Raw genomic sequence first — 21,967 nt, 5'->3', positions numbered from 1 at the left:
TAAATCACCAGCATCTTAGCATTTGAATTTCCCCAAATCATAGTTTATTTGTCTAACAGAAAATTTCCAGGGATTTCAGAATACTAAAACTCGTAGCGTGTCCAATTCAATGTCTAGAAGCAGGGCTCATAAAATCAAATGCCTTCAGGGGCCTGACAGCTGAAAGAAATGAGTCCAGTAGAGACTCGGGAGCCTGGGGGAAACTAGAGAGTTCCAACAAAATTATTGGTTGTAACTTCTCCTAGAGGAAAGTGACCTGTTCCCAACTTCCCTTCTAAAACTTTAAAGTTTACCTATTGCAATGCCTGCCTTATGCCAGATCTCTTTTACAATCTCCAAAGGACACTCAGAGCCCTGGGTCATCCCCAGAATCTGAATTCTTTGGATGTTGAAGCATGGATTCAAAGGTTATTGTCAAATTAAACTCCCTGAGACTGCTAAATACGCTGGTGCCACAGGGCAGTCTTGATCAGAAACCTCAGCAGAATATTAGTCTGAGAACCAGAAATGGATTGTTTGCTCCATGGAATTTCATCAAGTTTCCAGGAATAAAATCCTTTTATCAATTCATAAATGTGACTCAGGTTCCTGAGAATTCTGGACTCTGTGACTGACAGCTTACCTCCTCTATCAACACGTCTGGTATGTACATTTATAGCAATCTGTGAACAAACAAGCAATTTCTTGTTTATTGTTTTAAGATACAGTTTCACTCTTTCTGACTTACTTCACTCTGTATGAGTCTCTAGGTCCATCCGCCTCACTACAAATAACTCAGTTTTGTTTCCTTTTATGGCTGAGTAATATTCCATTGTATATATGTGCCACATCTTCTTTATCCATTCATCTGTCGATGGACACTTAGGTTGCTTCCATGTTCTGGCTATTGGAAATAGAGCTGCAATGAACATTGTGGTACATGACTCTTTTTGAATTATGGTTTTCTCAGGGTATATGCCCAGTAGTGGGATTGCTGGATCATATGGTAGTTCTATTTTTAGTTTTTTAAGGAACCTCCATACTGTTCTCCATAGTGGCTGTATCAATTTACATTCCCACCAGCAGTGCAAGAGGGTTCCCTTTTCTCCACACCCTCTCCAGCATTTATTGTTTGTAGATTTTTTGATGATGGCCATTCTGACTGTCATACAGAGTGAAGTAAGTCAGAAAGAGAAAAACAAATACTGTATGCTAACACATATATATGGAATCAAAAAAAAAAAAGGTTCTGAAGAGCCTAGGGGCAGGACAGGTATAAAGATGCAGACGTAGAGAATGGACTTGAGGACACGGGGAGGGGGAAGGGTAAGCTGGGACGAAGTGAGAGAGTGGTATGGACATATATACACTACCAAATGTAAATAGATAGCTAGTGGGAAGCAACTGCATAGCACAGGGAGATCAGCTCAGTGCTTTGTGACCACCTAGAGGGGTGGGATAGGGAGGATGGGAGGGAGACACAAGAGGGAGGAGATATGGGGATATATGTATATGTGTAGCTGATTCACTTTGTCATAAAGCAGAAACTAACACACCATTGTAAAGCAATTATACTCCAATAAAGATGTTAAAAAATAAAAGATACAGTTTCAGCACTATTTACAATGGTCAAGACATGGAAACACCCTAAATGTCCATGATAGATAAATGAATAAAGACAATATGGTATTTTATATATATATATATATATATATATATATACACACACACACACACATATATATATAATGGAATATTACTCAGCCATCAAAAAGAATGAAATAATGCCTTTGCAGAAACACGGATGGACCTAGAAATTATCATACTAAGTGAAGTAAGTCAGAAACAGAAAGACAAATACCATATATCACTTATATGTGGAATCTAAAATTTGATACAAATCAACATATCTACGAAACAAAAACAGACACACACATAGAGAGCAGACTTGTGGTTGCTGAGGGGGAAGCGGGGAGGGGAGAGAAGGAATGGGAGTTTGGGATTAGCAGAGGCAAACTATTGTATATAGGATGGATAAGCAACAAGGTCCTACTATATCACACAGGGAACTATATTCAATATCCTGTGACAAACCATAATGGAAAGGAATATGAGACTATGAAAAAGAATATATATATATGTATAACTGAGTTTCTTTGCTGTACAGAAGAAATTAACACAATATTGTAAATCAACTATACTTCAATAAAATCTAAAAAAAGATACAGTTTCAATTAATTGATTATTATTTTAATAGTTGTCTTTCCCTCTAGACCTGAAGCCTCCTTGGGGGAACTTTTACCAGTCTTGTTTGCTGTTAATATCTCCTGTGCTCGGCACAGCACCTGGCACACACCAAGTACACACTAATACTCAGTCAATGATTGAACAGTGTCCCATTCATTTAGCCAATGAAGATACATTAAACACCTACTGTGTCAGGTATTAAGCTTGGAGGTGGGGATAATATTATGAGCAATACAGGCCCAGCTCTGCCCTCATGGCACTTAACCATCTAGTGAGGGGAGGGGACTGGAGAAATACCCAAGTAAACAAAGAAACTCGATACTTTCAGGTAGTGCTAATAACGATGAAGAAAATCAAACAGTGTCCTGTGGCTGAGGGGAAAGTCAAGGGAAACCCTTAGAAAGACTGTTACTCAATGAGCTGACTAATGAATGAGGGGGAGCCAGATGTTTATGCAAAGGGAAGAATAGTAGCAGTGGGATGAATGTTCCAGGCACAGAAATAGCCAGTGCAAAGGTCCTGAGGCAGAACTCACTTGGTTTATTTATGGGATATGGTTCATTGAGAACACAGTGTAGCCAGAGCACAGTGGAAGAGGGTCACATGGTAGGGCATCAAGTGGAGATGTTGGCAGAGGCAGAACAGGAAGGACCTTGGAGGCCATGATAGAGTTTGGCTCCAGGGGCTGCAGAACAGCAAGCTGTTAACAAGAGTCAAAGGAGCTGGTCGGCCCAGGCCTGTCCCTCGTGGACCTAAAATAACATATAGATACACATACAACAGGAACAGAAACTACACTAGTTACAGCTGCAATCTCCCAGGTTGCAACCTCTCACACCAGGCCTCTGAACTTTAAGACACCTGACCTCGCTGCTGCCTTTCTTTGGGATCAGCTGCCAGCAATACAACTCACTAGCTCCAGAAATTCAGAGGTCTGAGTTCTTGTGGGGGCATAATTGTCATTATCATTACAACAATAAAAAGCATCCTGAGATGATTTATTGTAGGTTGAACGAATCAGGCTGAAATATCAGGAACTAGGCATTAACAACAAAACTACTTGGGGTTAGCAGCTGCGACAGTCCAAGAGCCCCCTCCTCCCTCAAGCCAGAGCTCCCAGCCTCTCTAATGAACGGGTCTCCCCCTCCTACACGCTCCGCCCTCTGCCTATTTACAGCTGAAGCAGCAACCTAGGCGGCTGCTCCTGTCTCCAGACTCCCAGATCCTCATCTTATCTTCTGTGGCAGGGAACACTCTGGCCTCTGTGAACAAGACCTAGTGGGTATGTGTCTGGAGAAAGGGGGGAAGAGGAAAGGGGGAATGGGTGTAAAAAGATAAGAGACGGGAGGTTGTGGTTGCGGCGATGTGGTTGAAGAGACTAGGCAAGGTGAAGGGATTTGTAATCAGATGAGGTTAGAGTTATCTGGAATATTCAAGGGGGATAAAGTAGAAATTGGGTACAATCTTTGGAAGGGTGAAAGGGACCTGTATACATTTTATGTTAAAAGGTCAATGTGAAAAATAATCCGTAACTTGTCGTGTTATAACCAATAGCTTGGTCCCTTAAGAGAGACAGTCAAATTCGACCTTTGGGGCAAAGTTTCACAAATTCGTGAAACATTTTATGTGAACTTTTTATTTGATAGTAACCGCGCTACTGTGCAAAGGCCAATGATTTTGCAATGATAGGTGACCAGCAAGAGCCATGCAGTTTAATACATACTGGGAAAGGGGTTCCAGGCCAGTTACCATGCCAAATGTGAGATTTCAAAATAATCAATCATGAGATTTGGGAGTTAAAAGGGAATTTAGACATCCTTTAATCTAGAGGGAACAAAACTGACCCACTTGCCTGAACATGTTTTGCATGTGAAGGGGTTCAGGCAGGCACGCTGTCTCCATTGGCCCAGTCCTCACTGCTCCCTAACGCTCACCTCACATGAGCCAGCTTCAGGAATTGTGGTACTTGGTTGGGCCCTGGAGGATTTGAGGTTGTGACACTGGTCAACTAAGAAAACTCATGTTACTAGGGAGGAAGGGAGAAGTCTCCAGTAATATGTCAGTGAAACAATTAGCTATCTGTGAACAATGGATAATATGGGGGTGAATGACCTAAGGGTTAATTTTAAGGTAAGAGGCTTGAGGAGAATTTGTTCAGACCAATTGGAATAGGAAAAAATTATACAGTTTTAAATCGGTGCTAGTCTTGCTTTCCTAAAGCAGTTTAACAGAAACTCTCTCTTCAGTCCCAACTCTTTTGTGAGGTAGAGTTTACAAATATAACTATAGCCACTTTACAGATTAAAAAATGGAGGCAGGGCTTCCCTGGTGGCGCAGTGGTTGAGAGTCCGCCTGCCGATGCAGGGAACGCGGGTTCGTGCCCCGGTCCGGGAAGATCCCACATGCCGCGGAGCGGCTGGGCCCGTGAGCCATGGCCACTGAGCCTGCGCGTCCGGAGCCTGTGCTCTGCAACGGGAGAGGCCACAACAGTGAGAGGCCCGCGTACCGCAAAAAAAAAGGAGGCGAAGTGCCTTAATTTAATACCCACATCTTGATTCAGAAAATCCTCCAAAACCTGAGATCTGTTATAAAGTCAGTCTGATAAGCAAGCTTCGTAAATCGTGCAAGCAGGAAAGTTAGTGTCCTGCAGTTTAATAGCAATGACCCCGTCAAGTGTTTTGGTCCTGAGAATCCCAGGATTAACTTTCCAGCAAATTATAAAGGTAGTAAAGATCTCTCTTCTCCTGTTTCTTCCCTCTCTTTACATGTCAGGAATTTCTTTCTTTCTTTTTCTTTTTCTCAATGCCTCTCTTTTCCAAAACAAGAAAATCTCTTCCTAGTTTTTTCTTAGTCCTTTACAGTTGTGGATTGTACTGATGCATTAACTGATTATACAGTAACATGAATGCATTTCCATGTTTGTGTTACTCTGGCCAATTATTTGCATTTGAACACTTTATTTCAAAGAGAAGATTTGTTCTCTACTTAAAGGGTTAAGACTCAGGTGAGAAGTTTATTTTGGGTGAGGAATAGGAATCAGGAAGCGGCCTTTACTCTCAAGTCTATCTGAAAATGTACTTGATTCACTTTTTGGAACCTGAAAGAAAGTCCCCTTCCTCCCTTCCCTCCCTGTTCTGTTGAGAAGAGGCCGGTTAGGACATGTAAGTGAGAGGAGAAGTTTCCGGAAGGGGTATGCTGTTCTGGTTGAAGAGTCATAGTACCCCGAGCTGCTGAACAGGACTGAGAGGCATTAGCCTTTCCTTCATTTTGTTCATTTTTCGTTTTCTCCTATTTAACATTTCTCCTAAATTAACATTCACTAGAATTTCCCGAGGGTAACTACACTCCTTTTTTTCTTTTTTAATTTTTTTTGAAATATAGTTGATTTACAATGTTGAGTTAATTTCTGCTGTACAGCAAAGTGATTCAGATATATATACATATACATTCTTTTGTAATATTCTTTTCCATTATGGTTTATCATAGGATATTGAATACAGTTCTTTGTGTTATACAGTAGGACCTTGTTGTTTATCCATTCTATATGTAATAGCTTACATCTGCTAACCCCAAACTCCCACTCTACCTCTCCCTCAACCCCTTTTCCCTTGGCAACCACAAGTCTGTCCTCTATGTCCGTGAGTCTGTTTCAGTTTCATAGTTATGTTCATTTGTATCATATATTAAATTCCATAGATAGATAGATAGATTCCATATCTGTGATATCTATGGTATTTGTCTTTCTCTTTCTGACCCCTTTCTTGAAGTCTCAGAAAACATCCCTAGGCCTTCTGTGGTTCCATCCCCTGTTGACAAGGTTTCTATGACATAGAGCTAGTGTAGAGATGGGACTAGGATTTTCCTGGCTATCCAAAGCAAAACTGCTCTCAGGAGTATATGTCAATTCCAATCTCATATACACACTACTGTATTTAAAATAGATAACTAATAATAACCTACTGTATAGCACAGGAAACTCTACTCAATATTGTAATGACCTATATGGGAATAGAATCTAAAAAAGAGTAGATATATGTATATGTATAACTGATTCACTTTGCTATACAGAAGAAACTAACACAACATTGTAAATCAACTATACTCCAATAAAAATTAATCTAAAAAAAAACTGCTCTCAGAGGCTCACATATGAAAGGCAAATGAATTTAACAATATTAAACAGACTTTTATTTAACTTTTTCTTTTTTTTTACTGAAACGTTGTAAGAATAGTACAGAGAACTTCTGTGTACTCTGTACCCAAATTTACCAGGGTTTCAACATTTGTTTTATCATTCTCTCTCTCTCTTCTCTCCTTCCCTCACACAGCCCCACCACTATTTTGCAATTTTTTTTTCACCCATTGGAGAGCAAGTGGCAAATATCATGGGCCTTCAGTGTTTATTTCCTAAGAACAAGGATATTCTTTTACATAACTACAATATAATTAACAAATTCCAGAAAGTTAATATTGATAAAATAATCTAATCTATAGTCTATATTCCAGTTTTGTCAATTGTCCAAATAATATTTCCTTCACCATATAAGATCATACCATGTCTGTAGTCTCCTTTAATCTGGAATAGTTCTTCAGTCTGTCTTTGTCTTTCATGACACTGACCTTTTTGAAGAATGTAGGCCAATTATGTTATACATTCTTCAATTGCTTTATCTAGTGTTTCCTCACTAGAATTCAAATTATGTATCCCCAGCTAGATCATTACTTGGTGATTTTGTGGTCTCCCCAGACTATCACATCTGGAGACACATGATATCTGTCAGCATTTATTGGGTGATGTTAATTTCAACCACCCAGTCATTGTTTATTTCTTCACTATATATTCATTGCTTGTACCCTTGCAGCCAATCAACAATCTTTGGAGACAATAAGACCATACAAATACCCTGCTCCTCATCAAATTTTCCCACTAGATTTAGCATCCACTCTTTTCCATGATGGTTGCGAAATAGTAATTTCCCAGTTATACCACCACTGACTCTACATTTATTAAATGACATTTGTTGTAAGAAAGAGCTTTCCCTTCTATGACACTCTTTGTTTACAGCTTTAGTGATATAATTCACCCTTTTGAAGTATACAATTCAGTGGTTTTTCTCCTTTTTTAAAATTATGGTAAAATATACATAATATAAAATTTACCATCTTAACCATTTTTAAATTATAGTTCAGCGGTATTAAATACATTCACATTGTTGTGCAACCATCACCATCATCCGTCTGCATAACTCTTTCATCTTATAAAACTGAAACCCTATACCCATTAAACAATAACACCCTTCTCCCCTCCCCCGAGCACTTGGCAACCACCACTAATACTCTCTGACTTTATGACTTCGTCTACTGTAAGTACTCTCAGTGGAATCATATGGTATTTATCTTTTTGTGACTGGCTTATTTAACTTAGCATAACGTCCTCAAGGATCATCCATGTTGTCTCATATTGCAGAATTTCTTTCCTTTTTAAGGCTGAATAATATTCCTCTGTGTGTGTATGTGTGTGTATTTACAACTTATACATACCACATTTTCCTTATCTATTCACCCATTGATGGACACTGGGTTGCCTTCAAGTTTTAGCTATTGTGAACAATGCTGCCGTGAACATGAGTATACAAATATATTTTCCAAACCCTGCTTTCAATTCTCTTGGCTATACACCCAGAAGTGGAATTCCTGAATCATATGATAATTCTATTTTTAATTGTTTGAGGAACTGCCTTACTGTTTTTCACAGTGACTATGCCATTTTACATTCCCACCAACAGTGCACAAGGTTTCAATTTCTCCACATCCTCACAAACACCTGTTGTTTTCTCTTTCTTTGGTAGCAGCCATCCTAATGCGTGTGAGGTGGTATCTCATCATAGTTTTGATTTGCATTTCCCTAATTATTTGTGATGTTGAGCATCTTTTCATGTGCTTATTGGCCATTTGCATATCATCTTTGGAGAACTGTCTACTCAGATCTTTGCCCATTATTGAACTGGGTTGTTTGGTTTTTTTCTTGTTGAGTTTTAGGGGCTTTCTATATATTTGGGATATTAATCCCTTATCAGATATGTGATTTATAAATATTTTCTCCTACTCTGTGGGTCACCTTTTTCTTCTGTGGGTAGTGTCTTTTGATACACAAAATTTTTTTAATTCTCATGAAGTCTAATTTGTCTGTTTTTTCTTTTGTAACCTGTGCCTCTGGTGTCAAAATCTTGCAAGTTCTGAATCTGGCTCGTGGGTAACTGAGTGTACATTGTACCATTTTCTCTATGTGTATGGGATTTTTCTCCTGTTTCACCCTCCTGGGCTCCCCAATCCTGCTCTGCCCACCCTGGGTCAATCTTTCTGGGGATAAGGTCTGTCTCCCCGCTGGAAGATGAACCCCATGAGGGAAAGGCCTGGGCTGTCTCTGTTACCACCTTGTCCTCAGCATCAACCAGCACAGTGTGACAAATTAGATGAACCAGTGAATGAGTACCTTCATTGTGTAGAGAAGTCATCATGTCAGTTTAAAAGAAAATACTAAATATTGTGTATCAGATTTCTACTTTGGACCAGACTTATGCTAACTGCATTATATTATTAATAGTTGTGATTAGTAGTAACGACACCAAATAATGGTTAATCATGACAAGCCATGAAATTACTTGCTTTTCTCTAAATGCTCCACCCCCTTCAGTCATACTCCCGCCCCCCATGCTCGCCCTCCAGTCACATTCCTTCCTCCTCTCCTCCATTTCCAATTCTTCATCCATTACCCTTTCCTCTCCTCCTTAAGAAGTAGAGGATTTAAACAACACAATAAACCAACTTGATCTAACAGACTTACACAGAACACTACCCCAAAACAGCAGAACACACATTCTTCTCAAGTGCATATGGACATCTTCCAGGGTAGACCACATGTTAGGCCACAACTCAAGTCTCAATAGATTTAAAATTAAGATATCATACAAAGTATCTTCTTTGACTACAAATGAGATGAAGTTAGGAATAAATAACAAAAGGAAAGCTGTTTATCTATTCACATGATAATGGGCATTGGGTTTTTCCAGTTTAGAATTACCACAATTAAAGTTGCTATGAACATTTGCACAGAAACTAAGACCCAACACAGCCAAAAATAAAAATAAATAAATTAATTAAAAGAAGGCTCAACATAAAAAAAAAACAAACAACTTCTATTTTCATTCTCCCTTTTACTCATCCAAGAATAACTTTCTTATTTTTTCCACTGGGTCAACCGGCAGTTTGTTTTGGACTATATTAAAACCATTTTCCAAATGGCTTTGCCATGGTTTGAGTTTCCCTAAACACTACCACTTCTGCAGATCTGACCAACTTTATTTTACTTAGTGAGTGATAACGTACATGCAGCAAAGTGCATAAAGTACACAATCTTAAGCATATAGTTTGAGTTTTTACATACGTATACATCTGAATAACCACCATTGAGGTAAAACTGTAGAATACTTCCTGCACCCTATGAGATTCTTTTGTGTACTTTTCATTCTTTTCCTTGAAGGGTTAATCACTATTCTGACTTCTAAAAACATCTATTAGTTTAGCTTGCTCTTAAACTGTATGTAAATTGAATGACATACTAGAATTTTTTTTGTGTCTGGCTTCTTTCATGCAACACAGTATCTATGAGATTTTTCCATCTTGTGTTGGAGACTTTCATTTTTAATTGATGGGTAGTATTCCGTTACATAAATTATCATAATTTATCTGTGTGATGAATATTTGCATTGTTTCATATTTTGGATATTATAAATAAAGCTGCTTTGAATATAATGTACAAATTAGAGGGCATAGGCATTTCTTTGGGGGATAAAAAATGGAATTGCTAGGGCTTCCCTGGTGGCACAGTGGTTGAGAGTCCGCCTGCCGATTCAGGGGACACGGGTTCGTGCCCCGGTCCGCGAGGATCCCACATGCCGCGGAGCGGCTGGGCTTGTGAGCCATGGCCGCTGAGCCTGTGAGCCATGGCCGCTGAGCCTGCGCGTCCGGAGCCTGTGCTCTGCAACGAGAGAGGCCACAACAGTGAGAGGCCCGCATACCGCAAAAAAAAAAAAAAAAAGGAATTGCTATATCCTAAACCAAATGCATATTTAACTCTAGTAGAAACTAACAAATGGTTTTCCAAAGAGATTGCATCATTTTGCAGCTCCCACCGACAGTATATGAGATTTACATCCTTGAAAACCCTTGATATTGTCAGTCTTCTAAATCTTAGCCTTTCTGGGGTGGGAATAGTGGTCTTTCACTGTGGTTTTTTATTTTTATTTTTTATATTGGAATATAGTTGATTAACTATGTTGTGTTAGTTTCAGGTGTACAACAAAGTGATTCAGTTATATATACATATATGTGCATCTATTCTTTTTCAAATTCTTTTCCCATTTAGGTTATTACAGAATACTGAGCAGAGTTCCCTGTGCTATACAGTAGGTCCTTGTTGCCTATCTATTTAAAATATAACAGTGTGTACATGTTGATCTCAAACTCCCAATCTATCCCTCCCCACCACCCTTCCCCCCTGGTAATCTTGTGGTTTTAATCTGCATTTCCCTGATGAGGCATATAATCCCTGTTGAGCTTTATTTATGTTTATTGCCCACATAGATATCCTTGTTTTCCAAATTCCTGTTCAAGTCTTTTGCCCATTCTTTTTTTTGAATTGAGTTGGTTGCCTTTTTTCTTATTGCTTTATAGGAGTCTTTTGTTTTTTTTTAAGGTGGTCTGAATCCTTTGCCACATGTATGTATTGCAAATATCTTCTACTCTGTGACTTGCAAGCAAATTTATTTATAAGCAAATGGATTTATGATATGATTAGAACAATAGGTTTAATCTTTTTAATCTTTTCTGGCCTTGAATGCCTTTGGAAGTCTGCCTATGAAGCCTATGAATTCCTAAGAATAAATTCCTAATAATAATAATTTAAAATGTATAAATGAAACTACATAAGAATTCAAAGGAATCCAATAATCTTGAAATACAAAATATTTCTAAATTATGGCATTTGTTCCATTTATTTATTTATTTATGGCTGCGTTGGGTCTCCGTTGCTGTGCGCGGGCTTCTCATTGAGGTGGCTTCTCTTGTTGTGGAGCATGGGCTCTAGGCACGCGGACTTCAGTAGCTGTGGCACAAAGGCTCTAGAGCTCAGGGTCAGTAGTGTGGCGCACGGGCTTAGTTGCTCTGCGGCATGTGGGATCTTCCCGGACTAGGGCTCGAACCCATGTCCCTTGCATTGGCAGGTGGATTCTTAACCGCTGCGCCACCAGTGAAGCCCCATTTGTTCCATTATTGGCATGTAAAAAGATCTAGTGGTAGATCTAATAATTTTCATAATTTCAAAGTAGGTATGGCTATAAATGATGTCTTGAGATATATGTTTCAGCTTTAATGTGATACGAAAATATCTATAATTTCTGTTGACAATAGTCATGGGTTCTAGCATTACTATGGTTTGTTGCTTACATTCATAACTGAAAGAAATACTAAATTTCAGTTAGATGTTAGTAAAAATTAAAATGTTCTTTTCTCACCAAGCTCACAGACCCAGTGAGTTCTATGTGTGCGTCTCAGATGAAGATTCTTTGTGATCAGAAGGATACCATTGCTGATAGGATAGACTAGAAGAAGGGATAAGCTAGAGGCAGGGAGACCATTTCAATGGTCCAGACAAGTTTGAATGGAGGCCATTGTAGTGGGGTTAAAGGCAGTGTCTACTATTCGGAAATAGAATTGAGGTGTGTGTGTGTTGGGAGTAGGTGGGGCGATGACTGGGAAAGCAGGAGAGAGCCCTGACTAGAGTTCACTGAGGTTCGGAGACTGGGTAAGAGGGCTGTTGGCAGTCCAAGCCACTCTAACTCTTACCTAGATTGCAGTAATAGCCTACTAACTGGTTAGTAGTGTCTGTCTTTATCCCCCACAGTCTGATTTCAACAGAACAGTCAAAGTGGACTTTTAAAATGTAAGTAGGATTACATAACGTCTCTGCTCAAAGCCCTGCAATGACCAAAGTCCTTACAATAGTCCTTAGGGCTCCACATGGTCTGAACCTCCGTCCTCTTTCTGACTTCATCTCCTACTGTCTCCACTTCCTCTCCTCTCCCTCCCTCCCCATTCACTGTTTCAGATACAGCTCCTCTTCTCAAACAAACAAGGGAATGTTCCTGCCTTGGGCTTTTGCACTGACTCTTTTTCAGTCTGGGACAGTCTTCTTTAACTACATGCTAATTCCCTTAACTCCTTCAAGTCTTTGCTCAAACCTCTTCAAGTCCTTTCTTCCTTAACCTCCTTCAAATCGCACTAGTGAGGCCTACCTTGACAACCCTATTTGAAATAGCATCTCTATAACCAAGAAGGACCCTATGGGGCCTTTCTGGGACAGACCCCTCCCCCATATCCTCTGCTTTAGCTCCTCTTTGAAATTCCTAGATAATAGTATCTAATACATATTTCCTGAGTTTTTCAGATGCTAAAACCACTACCTCATGGAAGAAATTAACTACTTGATGATCATAAGAATGTAGCCCCCAGGCCTACTGGCACCTAAGAATTGATAATGTTAACCCCTGTGAAACCACTTTGTTACCTCACCATCAACCAATCAGAGAATTGTGCACAAGCTGATCACATACACTGGGACACCCCTCCCTCACCTTGCCTTTAAAAATGCTTTCTTGAAACCCTTTGGAGAGTTCGAGGGTTTTGAGCATGAGCCACCTGTTCTCTTTGTTTGGCACCATTACAATAAACGCTGCACTTTCCTTCACCATAACCCAGTGTCAGTAGATAGGCTTTACTCCATGTGCGTGAGTGGACCCAAGTTTGGTTTAGTAACGTTTCCTCAAATCCCACTTACTCTGATTTATTTTTTTCCTGCCTTTTACATACTGTATCACTTATTCAATTTCTTGTCCATCTTCTCTCACTAGAATGTAAGCTCCATGAGAACAGAGATCTTTGTTTTGGTCACTGTGGTCCCAAATATCAAGAATAGTGGTTGGGGGCTTCCCTGGTGGCGCAGTGGTTGAGAGTCCGCCTGCCGATGCAGGGGACACGGGTTCGTGCCCCGGTCCGGGAAGATCCCACATGCCGCGGAGCGGCTGTGCCCGTGAGCCATGGCCGCTGAGCCTGCGCGTCCGGAGCCTGTTGCTCCGCAACGGGAGAGGCCACAACAGTGCGAGGCCCGCGTACCGCAAAAAAAAAAAAAAAATAGGGGATGGTGATGCAGCTCCAAAAAAGGATAGGCAGGAGAGAAGTAGAAGCTTTCAGGAAACAAAGAGAATGTTATTGATTTCATATTTTAAGGACGGATCCATGGGTCATCCTGGTGGATACCTGGGTGGTCTGGAGTTCGAGGGAAAGGACTATTGGTACAGAATTTTAGATTTGGAAGTTGATCAGCATGTGGGAGATAGCTGAAACTTGGGCTTGTTCATAGAGTACCTGTTGACTAATGACAGAAGGAATTTGGGAGGAAAAGTAACACTTAAAAAATAGTCAGAAAAAATGTGATCGCAAAACAAAGAACACTAGAAAGAGCTATCAGAAAACGTACAGTAATTATTAAATTTAACAGTGGAAAAGTATGGTAATCCAGGGAAATAGACAGGACAAAATATATTTCAAAATTAGATTTAAAAAATCTAATTCTGTGATTTTTCTAATTCTGTGAAACAGTGGGGTTTTGTGTATGTTACAAATGTTTTGTTTCAGTATTGTTTGTATTTCGTATTTTCTACCTGACCTAACACAAAGGTGCCATATCAAATTTCTATGAATTCTTGAGTCTCAGAGGAGAAATGGTAATTATATGCTTTAATTCTAAGCAATCACATATTTAAAATGTACTCAGTTGGAGGTTTAAGTGTAAAATGCAAAGAAACTGATGTGAAACGTTGCAAAATTCTAGGTAGTATTTCTTTAGAAAATGTATCAAAGTGATGAGTAGTCACATTATATAGTGCACTTAATTTAGAGAACTCACCTAGAGTCTTTGAATAAGAGAAAGGAGAGTTAGGTATGAGAGAGAAGAGTGCAGGCACTGCTATCTGCCATCCCCCTCAACTAATATCTTTTTCTATGTGAGCATGAGAAGTAAGGCTTGAAGAGGTGATTCCATTAGCTGGTATTAGTTTTCACATGCTCTTAGTGTAAGCATTTCACTGTATTAAGTGTAATTCTAGGGTTTCATGTAAACTTTTGTAATCAACTTGTCAAATTCCATTTAAAAATCTTGTAGAGATTTTGACTGAGGTTGTATTTAACTTATAGATTGAGAAATCTTTGTGCGTGTGTGTGTATGTGTTTGTTTTCATGTTTATTTTACAGGTAATTTGTAACAATTATAGAAAAATCAGAAAATACATACTATAAACATAAAGAAGATAAAAATCACCTAGATTGATTGAGGTATTTTATCTTTAAACATTGAGTCTTCCTATCCAGGAACATGGTCTGTCTTTCCAGCTATTTAAATATTTTATGTCATTTTGGTTTTGTTGTTGTTGTTTTCCCATGTAAATCTTCAACATTTTTCATTGGGTTTATTTCTAAGTGATGTAATGGTTTTGTTGCTGAAATGAATGGCTCCCTTTCCCCTAACATTTTCTAATAGATTATTGTTGGAGTGTTAGAAGCTATTAATTTTTCAAATGTTGATCACATATTTGAACATGGCACTAAATTCCCTTATTTGTTCTACTAGTTTAACCATAACCTCTGAAATAGTTTTGTTTCAACCTTTCCATTTACTTGTATCTTATGTCTTTCTTCCTGTTTTAGTGTGTTGACTAAAGCCTCAAATACAATAATGAATAGTAATGGTGGAAGTAGATATTCTTATCTTGTTCTTTCAAGGGGGTGCTTGCTTTGAATGTCTCACTATTAGGATGATGCTTGCCATAAGGTTGTGGTAAATTCTCTATAAGGAAGTTTTCCCGTCTTGTTAGCTCTCTCAGGCATTTTGATAGGAAAGGTATTAAATTTTATCAAGTTCTTCTTTCAGCATAAGATGATCATTTGGTTTCTATTTCTTTAATCAGATAGTATGGTGATTTGTATTAATAGACTTCATAATGTTAAAGCAGTTCTGTATTTCCAGAATAAACTCTCTTGTCTTGATGTGTTAGTCCTTTAATATACTGCCATATTCTGTGCTAAATACTGTATTTGGGATACTTGCTTCTGTGTTCATAAATGACATTTGTTTCTTGTGGGGTTTTGGGGGGGAAACAGTACTTTCCATTTTGGGTTGTTATCAGGATTATGTTGGTCTCAGAATGAAATAGAAAGCTTTTTATCCTTTTCTTTGCCCTGGACAGTTTGTATAACAAAAGAATTACCTGTTCTTCAGTGGTTTGGCAGAACTCTCCCAAACTCTTCTGGGCCTGTTATCTTTTTTGAAGAAGTAGATATTTGACTAACTTTTCTATTTCTTAGATGATGATTAGTCTAGTCAGGTTCTCTACCTATTCTTGATTCCATATTATAAGTTTATATTTTCTGTAAGATTATCCACTTCATATTAATTTTATAATTAATTATATAAATTATGTAAATAAAATTTTGTGCTAATTAAATTATCTTCTGTAGCTGTGGTTATGTCATCTCTTTAATTTCCATTGTTGTCTGTGTTCTCTGCTTAGAGCTGCAGACCTTTAAACTGCAACCTATTGAATTGAAGACAACAAGAGATAATTTCCATAGCATTACTATAGCAACCAGACTAACTCTCATACAGCAATTAGAAGTTCAGGGGCTTAGGGATTTGAGTATCTTGGAAGGTAAACATGAAAAAGTTTTAATGGTAAAATATAACTAAGAGTATTTCAGTCCCTTGATGCTCCAAGTAAAATAATAGAGTGCGAGAAACTCTGAAGAACTTAACAGTGTTCCCCCAACTCTCTACTCTCACTGGACCATCTTATCTCCACTGAGAAAGACATTCACTCTTAATTTAGTCAGCCTAAGAAATATAGCATTAAAATTTTTTGCTTGACTATTGAGTTACCAACAGGATACATCAATGTCAATTCCTTGAGATTTCAGTTTCACCAAGCACCAGATTCCATCTTCTCCATTTTTCTTCAATCTAGTTTAATGAATCACCTATCCCTTTATTTTCAGCCGTGTTATCTTGGGCAATCCATGCCATTAATTTTTAGTTTATCTTTTATTTAAGGCAAAGAAAAATGTTCAGCCTTTCTACTTCAGGACTCACTCTCATTTATAGGTGGCACGTTACCACTGTTGCAAAATACTGGCATACAAATGTCATCACTTTATTCTCTTCGGTTGATTTCTATATACAAGCCTCATCTTGTTACTATACTTCTGGCTGTACTTAGGGGCCAGGTTCTAGTTAATAGTTAATAGTTTTTTTAACCCTGATTTCTGTTGTTTGCTCTGTTTCTAATATGGTAAATCTTAGAAAGCTCTGAACTGTTATTCAGATATAAATGTAAGTATCCTTAGACCAAAGTATTAACACAAGTATTAATGCTATACCCTTATCAATGTCATATACTTGGAAAACCATAAATATTTAAAACAAGAAAAACAATTGTAGATCACAAGCTTGTGAGACATATTAAGTTTAGGTTTGTCCATATAGTACGTATTAAGACCCAAGTAGTCTACGTATTCCAGGCTAGACCATAGCACCATACAAGAAGGGGTCATGTCAATCTTGTTTACTACTAAATTCCTAATGCTAGTACGCATCTGGCACATAGTAGGTAATCAGTACATATTGTTGATTGAATAATTAATTGATGTGTGTAGGGACCCTAATTCAATAATGTATCTCAACATTGTTACTCACGATAAAAAGCAATGTAAAATTATGTTAGATGCTTTCAAATTTCAAGTATCAGAGATCTTCAAATTGCCTGTGTTATAGGGGTTTATTGGAAGGATTCATGGAGCCATAAAAGGAAGATTAAAAAAAATCCCAACAGGTATACAGCCGACTGACCATCATTTCCATCATTTGGGACTGGCAACACCTCTAGCAGCCTAATTGCAGCTCTTGGGTTAAGAGCAGTTAATGCTCTTTCAGAATTGGGTGTCTGTTGCCCCCTTTCCCATTGTTCACCATTAAGGAGGCCTCTGTGTTTGCTCAGCTGCCACTAACTCTGCATGTCTGAAGTACATCACTACCCTCCCACCACCACCATCATAATGAATATGATTAGCCAGTCATTAACCAATATAATGGTACTCCTGCTGGGCTTAGTTCTCTAGCACTGAGCCACTTCACAGGTCACTTGCCAACCTATATAGTGTTGCCTTCAGCTCAGGTAATGATCCTTGGTTCAGTCACCTGTGGCAAAGGGGGTAAGGTCACATGGCAAAAGGGGGGCCACAAATGAGGCAGGTACCCTGAGGCAGTTTGCACGGCCTAGTACTGCCTTACTGTTAAAAGCAATAACCAGGGCCTGTCCCATATCAATATCTAACAATCCAGACCGCCACACGAGTTGTAGTTTACATTCACATTGCCACATCTTTGCTGTGTGGATTTCACTTACTAGACAAGCCATCAATACCCAATCACGTTTCCTAGAATCACCATGGTGTATTCTGATGAAGAGACAGAAATGAACCATGATTTACTGAGAGAAAAATGTCATGTATATAGCACACTGAAGAGAAATTCAATATATGGGCACTTATGAATAAGAGCTGGGGAGGGTTTTTTCTGGTTTTTCATATGTGACACTCCTATAAATCAGAAAACATTTCTGAAGTACATTACTCTCAGAAAAACAATTTCTGTGAAATCTCTGCATGTTGGATTTTGCTGGTGCACTTCATGAAATCAAGGATAATGGTGTTTCTGGGATATAGCGCAAATGATTTTAAATTCCCAAAACATGTGCTCATAGTCAAATATCAACTGTTCTCAGAATTATGCCACACTGACTGACCTGGTGTAAAGTAGTGATCTGATTCAAAGCACTGGTGCTGTGAATTTCCCAACTATGGGTTATTTTCTGAATAGACAATGAGTTTAATTGGACCCAGGCTACTGCTACTGCTGTCCATCTGTTAAAACAGTTTCAAAATTGTTTCTTCTCTTAAGGGTGACATGATTGCTAAATCAAAAGAATATTTCCCTTACCTTATTTGACTTCTCCGCAGCAGCCACCATTTCTGAGCACCTTCCTTCTTCCATCCCATGATAGCACCTTCTTCTATCCCATGGAGTACCCACCATTTGTTATGGTGATGGTTTCTGAGCACTACGCATTCAGATGAGACCTCATCCCCAAGCTTCGGAGCAGAATTTTCCTCTGCTTTCATACTGTCTGTCTAGATGATTACAGGTTTTTCAAACTTAATGTATCTAAATTAAATACATTATCCCCTGTTGCCCACCCCTACCCCAGTCTTCAGTGGCCATCTGATTTTTCCTGTCTAAAAGTACATGGTGATTCATCAACTATTCTGAGCCAGGGTAGGATGGCGTGGTAAGCGTGGGAAGGCTGCCCTCTCTCTCTGCCTACAAACCAGTCACCACCCAAATTCTATTAGTTCTATCAGCTAAACCTCTCTCCAGTCTGTCTTCTCTACTTTATTCCCACTGCCAGTGCCTTAGTTCAGGTCTGCATACTCTCAGGATTGGGCAACTGTAGTAGCTTTTTTTTTTTTTTTGCGGTACGCGAGACTCTCACTGTTGTGGCCTCTCCCGTTATGGAGCACAGGCTCCGGAGGCGCAGGCTCAGTGGCCATGGCTCACAGGCCCAGCCGCTCCACGGCACGTGGGATCTTCCCGGACTGGGGCATGAACCCACATCCCCTGCATCACAGGCGGACTCTCAACCACTGCGCCACCAGGGAAGCCCTGTAGTAGCTTTTTTGCCACCATCTCTTTCCGTCTCCATCTTCCACTTTGTTGCTGAAGCCATCTTTCTGAAACAATCTAACTATTCATTTAAAAATCCTTTATAGTTTTCTGTCATCCACAAGGTAAAACCCAAATTCATTGCTACGGCTGTATTGGTTTTCTAATGCCTCAAAAATGCTGTGTAACAAACCACTCCAAACCTTAGTGGCTTAAAACAACGATTCATATTCTTGGGTGTATGGGTTGGCTATGGTGGTACTGCTAATCAAAGCTGGAATGATCTGTGGGTCACGTGAGGTGGCTAAAGTTCCTTCCATTTGTCTCTCATCTTCCAGGGACCTGCAGGTTAGCCCTGGTATCTGTTTTTCATGGAAATGGTAGAAGCACAAGAGAGCACACAGCTAAGGCCTCTTAAGGTCTAGCTCAAAACTATCATGTTAGCCTCATTCTATTTGTCAGGGTAAGTAGTGTGGCTGAACCAGGATCTGGGCAATGTATTCTGACCTATTACTGGGAGAGACTGCAAGTTACAAGGGAAAAGCATGGAGACGTGGAGGGATGAAGAACTGCGGCCAATGGCAAAAGGGGGGGGGGCTGTCTGATATTGTACCTATCACTTTCATTTAACTTTCTTGAATCTGACCTAATATGGCATCTTGATCAAAATATATTCTATCATGCCTCAGTAACATGCTGGAGTGACATGCTAGGAACAACTTCCCCCATCTGCATCCCACCCCATTTTGCTTGTCTGATGATGACTCCTTCATGCTCCAAAGCATAGCTAATATGTTCCTTTTCCTTCCTAAGCAACTCCTTCTCCTAGAGAGAAGCAACTTTCCTTCTTTGTGACAGCTGTTTTCTTTATGCATGAATTTTTTGCTGCTATCAAATAAATTGCAGTTATTTATTTACATTGCCACCTCCTTTTTAGATTAATAAAGCTTTTGGAGTGTAAGTACTTGCTTTTCTGGCCTCTTTTTCTCTAGAGCCCGACAAAGTATTTGGCATTCAAAATTCAATGAATGCCAAATTGAATTAAACTTATGTCAGACAGAAATGACGTTTTGGAAATAAAGACCAATTACACTGAGTTGCAAGTACAGAATTTTGCCTGTGAAATTTGGAATAAGAAGGCAGCTAATGTTCTCTTCTCTCTGAAGCATGGCAGAATGAAATTATTGAGATATACACAGCAGGCAAATAAAGGAATCACTTCTAGAATTCTTTTTATGCTGCATTGAGCTTTTTGGTTCTGGCAGAAGCAGCAGAAATTTGATTTGAAAAATTATATTACAAATTGTTCTATCATGCTCTATCAATTGCATGTGAAGAATTTAGTTTCAGTTATGAGTTTTCCCATTTGTAAAAAGGAGTTGGAGATTTTCTGCATTATTTTTGTATAGTCTTACACTCTTTTTTCTTTCTTAAAAACCTAATAGCATAATAACCTAAGATGGCTTCTTTAAAAACTTTTGGAAGAATAAGACTCTGCTCAAAATACTTTTTCTGAAATATCTAATCATTTAGTTTATCACATACATTTTTAAAAATTGGAGTATAGTTGCTTTACACTGCTGTGTCTTATCATACACATTTTGAAACAGAGGTCACTGTTGTTGTTTATATCTACATTCAAGTCAAATGGTATGGATTTTTTTTTTTTACAGTGAAAAACACTGTCATAGAATTCGCATGAGGATGCAATGAATTGATATATTCTGATGAAAAGATTTAAAGGATCAGTAACTTGATTTATATTAGACTTAATGTCTCTACCAGCTCATGGAGAGTTTAACTGAAATCCACCCATCACTGCTTCTGAAAATAGCTCACACTGTTTGGGGGCAAGATAGTTCTGTGTGTGATCCTTTAACAGGCACAAAAGGGAAAATAATTTCTATGAAAACACTACTGAATTTAACATGTGTGTTTGGAAGGGTCATTCACTACTGTGTCTACTATATCTAAGGTATGCTCTCACCATTTTGTGGTGCGTTCAAGTCTCATTATGATGCATAGAAATTTTGTGTGTGTGTGTGGCCTCACCGCTATGCTTGCAGGATCTTATTTCCCTGACCAGGGATTGAACCCATGCCCTCTGCAGTGAAAGCACCAAGCCCTAACCACTGGACCACCAGGGAATTCCCATAGGATGCATAGAACTCTTTTTTTAAAAAATTTTCATTGGAGTATAGTTGCTTTAAAATGTGTTAGTTTCTACTGTACAGCAAAGTGAATCAGCTATATATATACATATATCCTCTCTTTTTTCGATTTCCTTCCCATTTAGGTTACTGAAGGGCATTGAGTAGAGTTCCCTGTGCTTTACAGTATGTTCCCATCAGTTGCCTATTTTATACATAGTATCAATAGTGTATATATGTCAATTCCCATCTCCCAATTCACCTCCCCTTCCCCCTTGGTATCCATACGTTTGTTCTCTACATCTGTGTCTCTATTTCTGCTTAGGATGCATAGAACTCTTGATAGGACTAGAGCAAGCAGTAAGTTCCCTTAGCCCTAAATTTGAACTGCTAGAAGGCATCACTTGGTTGGGGAGCACAGCTGATTTTCAAATGTCTTTTGTGTTGCTGCTACTAAGCTACCAAGTCCTAGAGCAGTGTTGTCTAATAGAAGTATTATGTGAATTACATATGTAACTTTACATTTCCCAGTAGCCACATTAAAAACATTTTTAAAAGAAACCAAATCTATCTAAAATAGGATCATTTCAACACATAATCAACATTTTTAGAGTATTAATATTTTATATTCCTTTTTTTGTACTTTTCCTAAGTCTTTGAAATCTGGTGTATATTTCAGACTTTCAGCACATTTCAATTTGGATGC

General features: G+C 38.8%; 1 protein-coding gene across 2 annotated transcripts in view; it reads left to right on the top strand.

The window, feature by feature from the left end:
• The first annotated feature begins 622 nt into the window (after positions 1 to 622).
• The window catches only part of ATOSA (atos homolog A), a 114,852-nt gene continuing 93,507 nt past the window's right edge, over positions 623 to 21,967 (top strand). Inside the window, exon 1 of one of the 2 annotated variants that reach the window (XM_082848760.1) lies at positions 623 to 642. The gene's annotated coding sequence lies outside the window, so the exon portion shown is untranslated. Of the gene's footprint in view, positions 643 to 3,431; positions 3,509 to 21,967 lie in introns of those variants that run through there. The other variant, XM_082848758.1, reaches the window with a different exon arrangement.

This window comes from Leucopleurus acutus (assembly GCF_964270905.1).
Source record: "Leucopleurus acutus genome assembly, chromosome: 1".
NCBI lineage: Eukaryota > Metazoa > Chordata > Mammalia > Artiodactyla > Delphinidae > Leucopleurus > Leucopleurus acutus.
The sequence above is the reverse complement of the archived record's forward strand: the minus strand, read 5'-3'. Positions and strand labels throughout refer to the sequence as shown.